Source organism: Periplaneta americana, chromosome 12 (assembly GCF_040183065.1).
Source record: "Periplaneta americana isolate PAMFEO1 chromosome 12, P.americana_PAMFEO1_priV1, whole genome shotgun sequence".
Lineage (NCBI taxonomy): Eukaryota > Metazoa > Arthropoda > Insecta > Blattodea > Blattidae > Periplaneta > Periplaneta americana.
In genome coordinates this window covers 77,752,572-77,766,967 of record NC_091128.1, presented here as the reverse complement: position 1 = coordinate 77,766,967, position 14,396 = coordinate 77,752,572, and the positions used below count along the sequence as shown (strand labels likewise).

Genomic DNA, 14,396 nt, shown 5'->3' with positions numbered 1-14,396 from the left:
AGAATGTATTTAACACCCATGCATTTAGCATTAATATTTCGGAAGATAGGCCTATATACATTTTTGTATGAGACTAAAGAAAAAATTGATGTTACGGGAAATTGCAATCAAGGTTTAATGTCATTTAAAAACTATATGCACCTGACCTTCAAAAATGATGTCACAGCAGCTAACGGGGCCATGAATGCACTAAAATTGTATGCAAATATATTTTTCACATAAGTCTATAAAATATTATTTTAAAGCAATATTTTTGAATTTACTTGTTTTCCATCATATTTTAATCATCCTCTGCCCTCGAAAACTCCGTGCACCAGAGCTTTAAAAATAGCGTCTCTGCAGCTGACAAGATTATAAGTGCATCTTAAATTAAATGTAATATAGTTTTTGGCCGATCGTGTTTTTAAAAAACCTTACCTATGTTGTTAGTAGGCCTTGTAAGTTAAACTTATAACTTGGCTTCGTAATTCAGCTACTTATAAGCTGGAATGAAGTTGCCTGATTCGAAGTATATGTGACGTCACAGAACAGGTATAGGTATGTTCGTAAACAAAATAGTTATGCACGCTCTGCCTTTCGCTATAATAAGTCGAAGCAGGGACGCAGTCATAGTGAGTAGTCTTATCGATGACTGCTCTTACTAGTCGTATTATTTAAATAACGACATCTTTGTGGCTGATTGAAGGTTCATTGCAGAGGTAAAATGTCTTGGGTAAGACACTCAAACGTGTAATATTGCAGGGCATTGTTGAGGATATTTGAACTAATATTTTCACTGTCAATATAGACAACATTACATATACAGTGTGTAAAATAAACCTAAAAGTGACAAAAAAACACTGCATTGAAAGACACTGAAATTATATCAAAAGGCACGAAAGTGTGTTGGACATAATTCAAAAGAAGCAATAGGCCCTACCATCAAAATCTGAAAATTATTAGTATATTAGCTCGACATTTAGAGTGAATTTCTGTAGCCAACATCTCAATTAATAAATTACATAGTTTACATTTCAGGAGATTTCTAGAAAAATACATAGTAAATTAGTGGGTTGTCAGTGATGAGCGACATATGCAATATCCTAATGAAACACGAAAAAATATCGACAATAGGAATATCTTGTACTACATCATACACTAATAATGTAATGTGTTATTGAAAGAATTTCTTGCAATATAAAATCATTTCAAGTGACATCCGCATATTTTCAAGTTCCGTAACTTACGAATGCACGTTATTATTCACTGCAAAGATCACGACGAAAATGAACATCACGGTTTAAGCATGTGTTTACTAGTATAGCTTCAGAATGTCGGAAATTGACTGTACTCCACGAACACACAGAGAAGACTTGTTTGTTTATATCCTTATCCGTTGCATTACCTGTGTTCGGCGTACTATATACCCAGTGTTTCTTTAACTTCAGTCTTTAGGTAGCTGGAATACGAAACCTACTTATAACACTTTATTTATTTTAAAGTAAGGAACTATCAGTGTTGCGCACCACTATGTGCTATGAGGAAATAACTAAATGTCTTATTATACCTGTATTCTTTCTAAATTAATTTATTGGAGTGGAGATTTGTAAGAAAACAGGAATTAATGTAGGTAAGACATAAGCGTGAAAACCATTTCTGACGAGTTCCGGTTGTTGCTCTGAGCGCGATTCGTGGTGTCGTGGCTGAACGCTAAAACATCCATGGAGTAAAATACGTATTCAAGCATTAACCAATACCGGTATGCAATTTATTTACGTTGATACATAATTTAATGTGTCACCTACAAACATTTTCTCTATGCTATTTATTTATATTGATGTAGAGTGGATCAGGGGAAGATGCCTGACTTTTTCTTTGATTGAAAATTTAGGATACTGTTCATTTAGTTTTTAATTTTCTATTGAAATATCAAAGCCTGGAAGGTATTTTGAAAATACATTTTTGATACAAAACAGAAAACATTAATTACCTTGTTTATAGATACAGGTTTTCTTCTTGCCTGCAATGAAGGCATCTTTCCCCGATCGTCGGGTAAGATGACAAATGCAATTAACACATTTACTGATATATGTATTTTACCTGAACTTGGTTTGATACATGTATCTAACAAAATTGACTTAATTTGAAGCTCGTGGACACTTTTTCACTCGTTTATCACTACTTAGCAACACAGTCATTGCACATATTTTATTGTCGTGTGTAAGACTCTTGAAATCACTTCTTGTACACAATGAATTCAATGCAGTACATTTTTTGTCATCAGTCCTTTTAGGAGGCGTTTAAGGGTACGGTAAGGAATCCCGTATGCTTGCGATGCTCTAAAACAGTTCATATCCTCTGTTATAACATGTTCCATCGCAAGTTGAAGACTGTCCTCTATCCACTGACTTCCATCAGAGGTTGTTACGTAATATTTACACATTCCCTGCAATAAAACAAAAAATAAAACTCTTGCAACAAGTTGCCGTCTTACTCTGAAAAACGTGATCATCTTCCCCAAGTACCGGGGTAAGATGCCTAGTGCTGTGACGCAACCTAAGATGGCGGAACATGGTCGTTGGTTGTTAACAATACAAACTTTAGAACCTCTACTACAATATCCATTACAAAAGTTTGACAGTTATTACGAATTCAAGGATGTTTAAAATTTTAACATACCTTTGCAATTATTTTATAGCAGAAAAATGAGCTGTTTTCTTGCTTTTCTTCTTCTCACAACAAGAACACGTGGCAAAATGAGTTAGCTTCCACTCTACAGACATTCAACTGTCTCAGTGATCATGAAGAATGCGCGTGGCGTTCTCTCTTGGAAGAATGTGAAACTACAAAGAAATAAGCATCTTCCCCCGATAGTCATCTCCCCCCGATTCACTATATAATTAATGTGTCATCTACCTGCTTCTTTGAAGACAAAAGTAACTTTCTATAATTTATTTTATTACTATATTTTCACAATCGCTACCGAATAATGACAAATGAATAACACCTATCGACAAATACGAATAATAAAATTTAAAAAGTGATTAATAGTAATTAATTTTTTATTAAGATCGCTCAAAAAATAGTATGCTCAACTCAACTTCGTCTCGTCTTCTCTGTTCCTCAAATCTATTATCATGCACTTACCACGCTTGTATCGCAATATACTATTTCACAAATTAAAATGTATTTTAAAGGAATATTGTTTTAACTTACGGGTTTTTCACCGTATAAAAAATCCATACCATTATTGTCTCTTCTATCATGATGAGAGCTTTATGTATGCCGTCGTATCGTTTAAGCACGGGTGAGTAGAAACGTAAAAATGTGTAAAATACTACACTATAATTTTGAGAACCGGCATATGAGTCTAGACCTGCACTGTTTATTTTTATACTCGTTAATTCTTGTGACTGTTCTACATAGGAATTCTGTGCACGGAGCAATCAGTAAGCGTTTGATGGTGGTCTGTATTATTGTATGCAAATTGAACTGTATTGAAATCGCTACGTAGACAAGTCTATCGGACTCTGTTTGTACACGCCTATAATTTGTTGATCTTGTCATTACAATATTCACTGCGGACAGAATAGAACAAACAGTTCAGAGGCGAAATAACTTCACATAGAGCTGTCACGAGCGCTTTCCTGTCCCATTCTGCATGGCCAGTAGCTGTCAAGTGATTAATATTTCAGATCTATTAACCTCATTCGTTCGTCGACTATGAGAAAGCGTTCGATAAGATATACGGCAATAAATTGTGAGACATTCTCTACAAAGATGGGGTAATAGTAGTTATTTAAATTATGTTCGGAGCTAACATAATAGACTCCAAGCAATTTGTGATACAATTACTTGGGTGCTTTCCAGAACAGAAATAAAGAGGTTAATACGAAGATTAACAAGTCTATGGTCGAATCGACATGAAAGTGAATCATAGTAAATAATGAACTGCGGGAAGTCGTATTCTATCAACAGAAATTAAGTTTCTAGAATAGTAAGTGTCGAAACTCATATCCAGTCAAGATAAATTAAGTTATTAAGAAAGTAATTTTGGAAAAGCACATAGAATCCTGAGAAATTTAACTTACTAAAATACAAACGTGTATATTTGAGTGTATTCAAGAGAATTAAATTTTCTAAAAAATGTTAAATCGAAAAGTCATGTTCAATCTAGAGATGTGATGTTCCAAAACAAAGTAACTGTGGAACTTCTATTATAATTAACAGAACTGAAATTCCTAAAAAAATAAATAAGCCCGAAAAATGAAGAGGAAGGAACTTTCTATGAATGAGAATATGGAAAGTCAAGAAAAACGAAGTTTCGATTTCTAAAAATGTGGAAGTGAAAATGTAGAGAAATGAAGTTTGTAAAAATGTGAAATGGAAAATCACAAAAAAAAAAAAATCAAATAAAGCGGAAATTTAAAAGAAAGGAAGTTACTAAACATGCAAAAGTGAAAATTCAACAGAAATGAAGTTTCTGAAAATGTGAACCTTAAGTGTCAAGAGAAATAATTTTTCTAAAAATGTCATGAGAAATGGAATTTCTAAAATGTAAAAGTGGAAATTCAAGATAAATAATTCTAATTTTCTAAAAATATAAAAGTGAAAATTCTACAGAAATTAAGTTTAAAAAATGTGAATGTGGAAAGTCAAGCAAATAAAGTTTGTAAAATGTAAAATGTGAAGGGAAATTAAATTTCTAAAAATGTGAACGTGGAAAGTAAAAAAATAATAATAATGTTCTAAAAGCCTGAAGTACCTCTGACTGAAGTTCTGGCTGACACGCTCATTTATTACCAGGCTGTACATCTCACTTGACTATATGTGTCAGAGGAAGAACAATTGTTTGTAGGCTATACATCTGAAGTCTGATTAGTGTAATATGTCAATAGTGAGGGAAGTATGTAATGGAAGGGGAAAGGAACTGGCCACCTTACCCCATTATGTCCTGGCTTAGTTTTCTCATTAGTGATGCCTTACTTGTGTCACTTATGAGATTCAAACTTGTCTTCGCTAATAGTTGACTAAACAAAAACAACGATAACAAAGATGAAAATAGTAATAATAATAATAATAATAATAATAATAATAATAATAATAATAATAATAATAATAATAATAATAATAATGATTTATTTAACCTGGCAGAGTTAAGGCCATACGCCCATCTCTACCACGCAACGAGTCAATGAATTAATTTTCTAAAAATGTGAAAGTGGAAATTCAAGTCAAGTTAAATTTCTAAAACTATGAATGTAGTAAGTCAAGAGAAATGAAATTTCTAAAGTAATATGTGATTGTGGAAAATAGAGAGAAATTAAATTTCTAAAATTGTGAATATGAGAAGTCAAGGTAAATGAAGTTTCTAAATTGGACAGCGTTATGCATCAACAGGCCATGCGACATTCTGTTAGTTTCGAAAAAAACGCGTTAGGTTTTGAAACGTTTTAAATTCTGAATGCATATATTTCATTATTACGAATTTGATAACCACGCATTATAACAATGTTTCATGTACTGATTCATACCATATGCATAAAAGTAAGTTATATGCAATATGTATTTGTTTAGTCGACAGTCCGAAGACAGGTCTCAGCCTCACAAGTGATACTAACAAGGCACCACTTATGAGGCTACTAGGCCAGGAGATAATGGGGTAGGGTGGCTAGTTCCTTTCCCTCTCCAGTGCATATATCGCCGATTAGCTACATATTACACTAATCAGACATCAGATGCATATAAATAATTGTTTTTCCTCCGACACATATCGTCAAATGAGATGTACTGTCTGATAATAGATGTACATATCAGCCAGAACCTCAATCAGAGGCATACGATGTATTATGGACGATATTTCAATATTGCACCTAGTCGAAATAGTAATGATCGCATTATAGTCACGCATCAATGGGCGCTTACATGATGCCTATTACTGTGGCACATTTTGATACGAATCAGTCATTAAGCGCCGAGATAGAGCGTGTATATGATTGATGTATTGATGTGGTAGGAATATACACAATAAATTAACTAATGACCAAATATACTTTAATAGTGCAATAAACTTTGTAGAAAGTAACTGTAGCAATAGTACCAGTAGATATGTTGTGAAGAATTTGATAGAAACAAAATTTTGATATACAAGTGAAATATTTTACGATATAATTATTTTTCCCAACTTCCACACTAAATTCGAATGAACAGTACACAGTATATTCATTCATTCATTCATTCATTCATTCATTCATTCATTCATTCATTCATTCAGCCTCCATCCATCCATCCATCCATACATGTATTCATTCACTCATCCATCTAATAATCAATTCATTTATTCAATCATTCACTGGTTCATCTATCCATTCATCCATCCATACATGCATTCATTCACTCATCCATCTAATCAATTCATTTATTCAATCATTCACTGGTTCATCTATCCATTCATCCATCCATACATGCATTCATTCACTCATCCATCTAATAATCAATTCATTTATTCAATCATTCACTGGTTCATCTGTCCATCCATCCATACATGCATTCATTCACTCATCCATCTAATAATCAATTCATTTATTCAATCATTCACTGGTTCATCTATCCATTCATCCATCCATACATGCATTCATTCACTCATCCATCTAATCATCAATTCATTTATTCAATCATTCACTGGTTCATCTTTTCATCCATCCATACATGCATTCATTCACTCATCCATTTATCATTCATTCTCATATTCATTCATTCATTCACCATCCATCCATTGTATTCATTCATTCATCCATTTACACATTCATTCATTCGTTCTATTCATTCATTCACTCATTAATTATTTCACTCATTTATTAATTCACACATCCATCCATCCATCAACCATTCGGTCGCCCATCCATCCATCCATCCATTTATTCATTCATTCACTCATTCATCGATCCACTATTTATTCCTTTTATGTATTCATTCATTCGTCTATCCATTCACTCATCCATCCATAAATTCACTCATCCACTCATCCATTCATCTACTCATCCATACATTCATACATTCATCCATTTATTTATTTATTCATTCATTCATTCATCTATCCATTCACTCATTCATCCATAAATTCACTCATCCACTCATCTACTCATCCATACATTCATTTATTCATTCATCCATTCACTCATCCATTCATCTACTCATCTATACATTTGAGCCGTTCAGAGCAGAAGTGGTGTAAGTCAAAATTGGGTAATGATGTTTAAAGTAAAAATTATGTAAAATACAGCGCAAAGTAGCAATTAATATGTCCTTCGTGCTATCCACTGATTACTAATAGACTAGTTTAAATAAATTCAATATTAATTGCTACTTTGAGCTGTATTTTACAGAATGTTTACTTTATCCCTCATTACTCATTTTTGACTTACACCACTTCTGCTCTGAACGGCTCATTCATTCATTCATTCATTCATTCATTCATTCATTCATTCATTCATTCATTCATTCATTCATTTTTTTCCGCAACGCGCACGCCGTACGTTATTGCTAATTCGAGTACAATATTACAGCAGAGAACTGGCGGAGGCGCGAAACGCGACATAGATAGCAACTGTTTCCCAGACCCCTGGGTCGCGGTGAGCACAGCAGGGCTGCCGTCTGCGTTGTTGTCTCATCACTGGAGTGATTGAAAGAATCCCATATTTAGAAATACGGGCGCTTGTCAGAATAACGATGTTAGAGAGATCGTACTAGAATGCAACTCACGGCGAGCGTGGCTGTTCGGCTGCTTTGACCAGTTTGCTTCCAACTCCATTTTAGTATCTCAAAATAGGTCACGACTACTTCGCGCCAGGTCTTCTAGCAATTGCTAAAACTTGATTCCTCTGGTAGTCGGCTATTTCTCATACATTGTCGGCTAACAGCTAACTGGCAACTGAGATCAAACGAGACTCCAGAAAAATACACGAAAATATACATAATTATGTTATAATACACTGCTCCGCCGATTTAGTAGAATGCGTTTGATTGTAAAGAAAGAAGCAAACAGTACAACGTGACTTGTTATGACGAAAATCCAAGACCCCGCATACAGGTAGGGCATCATGTCACAAAACGTTCACGTCTGAGTATTTTTGACAAAGTAAATAGGCCCTATTATTCATAGCCTTCAAACAAAAAGGCGCAAATATTAAGGACATTGCTGGAGTTTAATGTAATGTTTATTTATTTATTTTTTATTTATTTATTTTTATCTATCTATCTATCTATCTATCTATCTATCTATCTATCTATCTATCTATCTATCTATCTATCTATCTATCTATCTATCTATCTATCTATCTATCTATCTATCTATCTATCTATCTGTCTGTCTGTCTGTCTGTCTGTCTGTCTGTCTGTCTGTCTCTCTGTCTGTCTGTCTATCTATCTATCTATCTATCTATCTATCTATCTATCTATCTATCTATCTATCTATCTATCTATCTATCTATCTATCTATCTATCTATCTATCTATCTATCTATCTATCTATCTATCTATCTATCTATCTATCTATCTATCTATCTATCTATCTATCTATCTATCTATCTATCTATCTATCTATCTATCTATCTACCTATCTAATCTATCTATCTGTCTGTCTGTCTGTCTGCCTGCCTGTCTGTCTGTCTGTCTGTCTGTCTGTCTATCTATCTATCTATCTATGTATCTATGTATCTATCTATCTATCTATCTATCTATCTATCTATCTATCTATCTATCTATCTATCTATCTATCTATCTATCTATCTATCTATCTATCTATCTATCTATCTATCTATCTATCTATCTATCTATCTATCTATCTATCTATCTATCTATCTATCTATCTATCTATCTATTTTTTTCTGGTAGATTTAAGGCCATGAGGTCTTACATATAATTAAATATTGACTAAACGTGATACATAATTAAGTGATTTACAAATTCATATCCGAATTCTATTTTATGATAGGCCTAAATGACAATTTTTACAAACACACAGAATAACCTATACAAATCGGCTAACGCTCACAAATCAATTTCATATAAAAGTAGTCCTATGTAATTCTTAATTTTTAATTTAAATTGATTAACCGTTCGGCAATCCCTGACATGACATGGTAAGGAGTTCCATAGGCGACAAACTGACACTGTGAAAGAGGATGAATAGAAAGAGGTACGGTGACGAGGAATTGATAATAAGGCCTGATGTTGATTCCGTAACGTTGTAAGATATTCAAAGCGAATTCTCAGATATTTTGGAGCCGAAGTGAGTAATATTCTAAACAGAAGAGATAAAGAGTGTTCTGTTCTACGGTCCTTTAGTCGGACTCGTGGATAAACTTCAAAAGTTGACGTTATATGGTCAAATTTACGAGTATTGCAGATGAAGCGGACACACAATATTATGAACACCTTGTAGTCTTTCAATTAAATTTACAATTATATTTATTTTGTCAAAAGAGAATCGCAGTAATCAAAATGGGGCATCACTAGCGATTGAACAATGTTTCTTTTTTATGTAAAGGGGCAGACAATTTCGCGAATGATTTAGAGAGTGGAGCAATGAAAATACTCGTACTTTCTTACATATGTGAGTTACGTGATTATTCCAGTTTAGATCTCTGTCCATTAATAATCCAAGATTTTTTACTTAATAAACGACCCTTTTATTGACAGTTGATGTCGCGTCTGCTCGACATTGGGTCTTAGAGAAGACATCCGGCACTATTTCTTTTGCACCTCCGAGGTTCTCTTCCCTTAATTTTAACATTGTTCCTGATTACGATATTTCTAAATGTTTTAGTTATTCTTTGATAAAGTTCTCATCAACATTATAGTCGAGGAGAGGTATCGGGATGCTAATCAGTGTTTACAGAATACTGAAAATGATTCGTGACTGTCCACTACAGATTCTGAAATACGTGTAGCCTACTTTTCGGCATAGTGATACTGCAGAGCATTATTCACAAACCTGAAAAACAGATATACTGGTCCAAAGATCCAATGACTACTACACCATTCTTCCCAAATACGCTTTCATATAGGAAATTTGATGAATTGGAAAAATTCATGCACTGCATCAACGAGGACTATGGTCCGAAAACTCACTCAAATCCAAAATATTCTAACCACGACGTAAATACCAGATCACTTATCTCTGGCACGCTAAGTATACCTCTTCATAGAACATCTTGTTATCTTTTACAATATCCACCTCGCGTCAATGGAATTCCTTGTCACAAAGTATTAGGGGCTGCAAGACAACAAACACCTTTAAGAACAGCTTAAAAGATAACCTTATTAGCATTTCACTCCAATCATACTGATTTAAACTATCACTGACTACATTGTTACTTCTTTCTTTAGCCATCATCCTGATTGTGCTGTATTTTCAAAATTGTCTCATAATAATCTCTTTCTATTATCTAATATCATTTGAAATATATTAACATTCTATGTATTTTAGTTTAATTCTGCTACACAGTTTATTTCAGTATTTTGTTGTTTAATTCGTAAATAACTCTTGTATACATGTAACTCTCATCTAAATCAAATTGTTGAATTCTTTGTAAGTACATGCATATGTATATACAATTTTTGCTGGTTGAGTGGAAGAGAAGGCCTTACAGCCTTAACTCTGCCAGCTAAAATAAGTCATTATTATTATTATTATTATTATTATTATTATTATTATTATTATTATTATTATAAATTGAATAAATGTTGGCCTATTTTTCGGAAACTTGAACACAAATCCAAAACGTTGTACATCCCCGACAGAGATGTCATCGAAGAGAGCCTGTTGTTTTATAAGGGGCGACTAGGGGGGGGTACAATATATACCTACCATTAAAACGAGCCAAGTTTGGGATAAAGACATGTTATATGCTCTGTAAATCTAACAAGCAAACATTCTGATGGGGGCAAATAAAAAAGTTAATTTTTCTTCTTCCACCATGTTAATAATGTCGAAAGAAGTGCTTATACAAATTTTGGCCACTTGATCGAAATTATGAAGCCGTCCAGAAAGTGATTTTCCCTGGGGCCATTTACAGAAAAAAAGCACAATTGCATGGGAAGATTTATTGAAACAGATACAGCAATTGTTACTCTGTTTGTCAACATATCCGCCACTGAAATTGAGACATTTGTCATACCATGGGATCAATTTTTGTATCCTTGTGTGGTAGAAGTCAGCTGCCTGGGATCGGAACCAGCGTTTGACAGCCGTCTGTACCTCTCTGTCGATCCCATGATATGACAAATGTCTCAATTCCGGTGGGAAATATGTTGAAACATAGCTAAATAATGAAATTGCTGCATTTGTTCCAATGTTTTCAAATGAAATTGTGTTTTCTTTCTGTTAACGGCCCCTGGCGAACTTTTTTACGGCCCTCGTAATTTCGGTGGAGTGGCCAAAATTTGTATAAGCACTTCTTTTGGCATTATTAACACGGTGAAAGAAAAAAATAACTTTTTTATCTGCCTCCATCAGAATGTTTGCTTGTAAGAGAGGGTACGTTTAGTTCATTGTAATTTATACTGGAAAAGGAACCGTTCTTGATAACGACTACAAGGTTCTTCCAATGTCTAGCCAAATAGTCATGCCACTCATAAAGCCTTCATTGTCTTACAACGGACAATTTTTACATACCACCCCAGTTATCCGACATGCTCATTTCACACACTACACACTGTGAGAATGAGCAGGAAAGATGTGGTACCAGAGTTGAAGACAAGAAAGTTGAAGAAGGGCGAAACTGCGGCCTTCCGGAGAGGCAAGAACATTACCCTCAGGATGGAGGATAAAATAATGTGGTGCTTCTTAGCACAATACACAGCGCTGAGATGTTCGTCATCAAGGATGATTTCAAGCAGAAAGTGGTGGTCAGCTATAACAACACAATGGGAGGAGTCCACAGTGTAGACCAGAACTAGGCAGTTTATCCAGTCCCACGAAAGAGAGGGAAGCGATATTATAAGAAGATCTTTCATGTTCTCGAATTGTCTCTGTGGAATTCCTACGTTTTGTATACGATATTTCGAGGCAGGAAAACACTCTTGGACTATCGAATGGTGGTAATTCGTAAGATATTCGAAAAATACACCCCGAATGTCCTATCATCCAAAGCGGGGTGGACAGGAAAATCGCCCAACCCACTTCGACTTACGTGTAGTAGACATTTTCCAGAAGTTATTCCACGAACTCTGAAGAATAACAACCCAACCAGACACAGTTTCATGTGTAGTAGTGCGAGGTACGCAAAAAAAAAAAAAAAATTCGAGGTGAGAGCAGATACTGGTGTCAGGACCGCAATGTGTCCCTGTGCGTAAAACCCTGCTTCCGCGTCTATCATAAAACAAGCAACATTTAACGCTTTGATGACAGCACTGGTATTGTACACCATAAATTAATAACCTAAGTTGGTAAATAGTTCAGGAAAAATTCAAAGTGGAACTACCAGAGCTGGAATCAAAGTGCATGAGATCACTCGGGATAATAATTCAGGTATGAATATATGTCTATTTTATAGTGATTTTTAGGTATGTAAAAACATTAGGCCAGTGGCAACACACGGCTCAGAATCATGGACATTAAAAAAGGACACAGGTACACGAAAGAAAGATACTGAGAAGAATATTTTTGGAGGTGTATACATGGGCAATGCAAGGAGAATCAGATACTACAAGGAGCTGTATGATATGTTTAAAGAACTAGATTTTGAATCCTTCATTAGAATATCTAGATTGAGATGGTTGGGACATGCTAGACATATGAACCTTAGGAAGGCTAAGATGGTTACCACACAAAAAAATAGAGGGAACAAAGTTGAGAGAAAGACCACGATTGCGTTGGATGGATTGTGTGGAATGTGATTTGGCGAGCTTTGGAATCCGAAATTGGATGAAGCAGGCTGAGGATCGTGAAAGATGGAAGAGGATCATTCATGAAGTCAAGGCTCTCTTGGACTGTAGTACTAATTAATAATAATAATAAGAAGAAGAACATTAATGATGTACAGTGATTCTGTAATATTAAATGACGTCTAAACAAAAATAAAAAATAGGATTCTTTTTAACAAAATTGGTAAAATATTTACAGCAGTAAGGGAAGAGGTTAAAACACTATAGAGTGTAATTTAAAAATGTCCTTGATGACGTCATAACTCGCAAAATAACAACCGCGGAAATATTTTGTTTCCATAAAAACACTTCTTTCCAAATAACCTACAAAGCTTGACGTGTCTGAGAATTTTGTCCTAACTCCCCTGGATCAATTTCAATTGCAATTATGTTATTTTTTAAACACCTTGTATAAGTAATTCATCCTTTGAACATGTTTTCAGTATTGAGTTGTATGAGCCACAACCCATTCTCTCGTGACCGTGCTGCTATTGATATGTAGAGGTGACCAGGGCTGGAGTTATTGTTATTGAGGAATAACTTAAACATTAACAATGCAAATAAAAGGACTGGCTTGAACAAAACAAATCATTGGCGAACCACTGGTTTAAAGTTAAACATTCCTTCTACTGAATTTTTTCGTCTACAATCCTTAATGAAGATGTAACATTTCAGGAACACCTTTCACCATAATAATAATAATAATAATAATAATAATAATAATAATAATAATAATAATAATAATAATAATAATAATAATAATAACACACATTACAAATTATAGGCCTATTGCATTAACGTAATTCTATGAAAGCTCAGTCTAGCATACTAGGCTTATCAGTCAGGGAACCCAGGTTTAAATCCTGGTCGATCAACAGGATCAAGTCCGCAGTTCGGCAACACAGTGGTTTTCTCAGGGTACTCTGGTTCCTCTGTGACATTCCAACAACTCACCATCATCATTATTATCATCATCATCATCATCATCATCCTCACCATTCTCTAATGTAGACCCACCTGCCTGTGGTGCTGTCTGGATTGTATCTGACGAACAAGGTGTCCTACGCTTCTCGATACTAACGACATCTATGAGCCACGCCGTAGGATCGGGGCGAATAACAGAAAGTTAGGGCTCTGACATTACGTGAAAAAATATTAACGCCGTTAGTCCGGTACGTACAGTAAGAGAATCTACAGGTTGTAAAAAACGGAATGCATTGGATTTTCCAACATCCGATATTTTGTTCCAAGTACTTAAAAATCATTAAACATGTTACAGAAACTTATGTTACATTCTGTATATATATATATATATATATATATATATATATATATATATATATAATTTTTTAGGCCTCTGTTTAAGCTTGGTTTCTTCCAAAACAACGCCAATCCTTGTGTAAAAGTTAATTTTTTCTTTGATTTAATAGTATGTGTGGTAGCATTGATTCAAGCTACAGTGAGAGGCAGTGTGTTGTGGATGAAAACTGT

The 14,396-nt window shown here is 34.4% G+C and overlaps 1 protein-coding gene across 3 annotated transcripts in view; it reads right to left on the bottom strand.

The window, feature by feature from the left end:
• Nucleotides 1-14,396, bottom strand: part of LOC138710585 (cardioacceleratory peptide receptor-like) — a 684,299-nt gene that overhangs the window by 446,627 nt on the left and 223,276 nt on the right. The window lies entirely within an intron of this gene.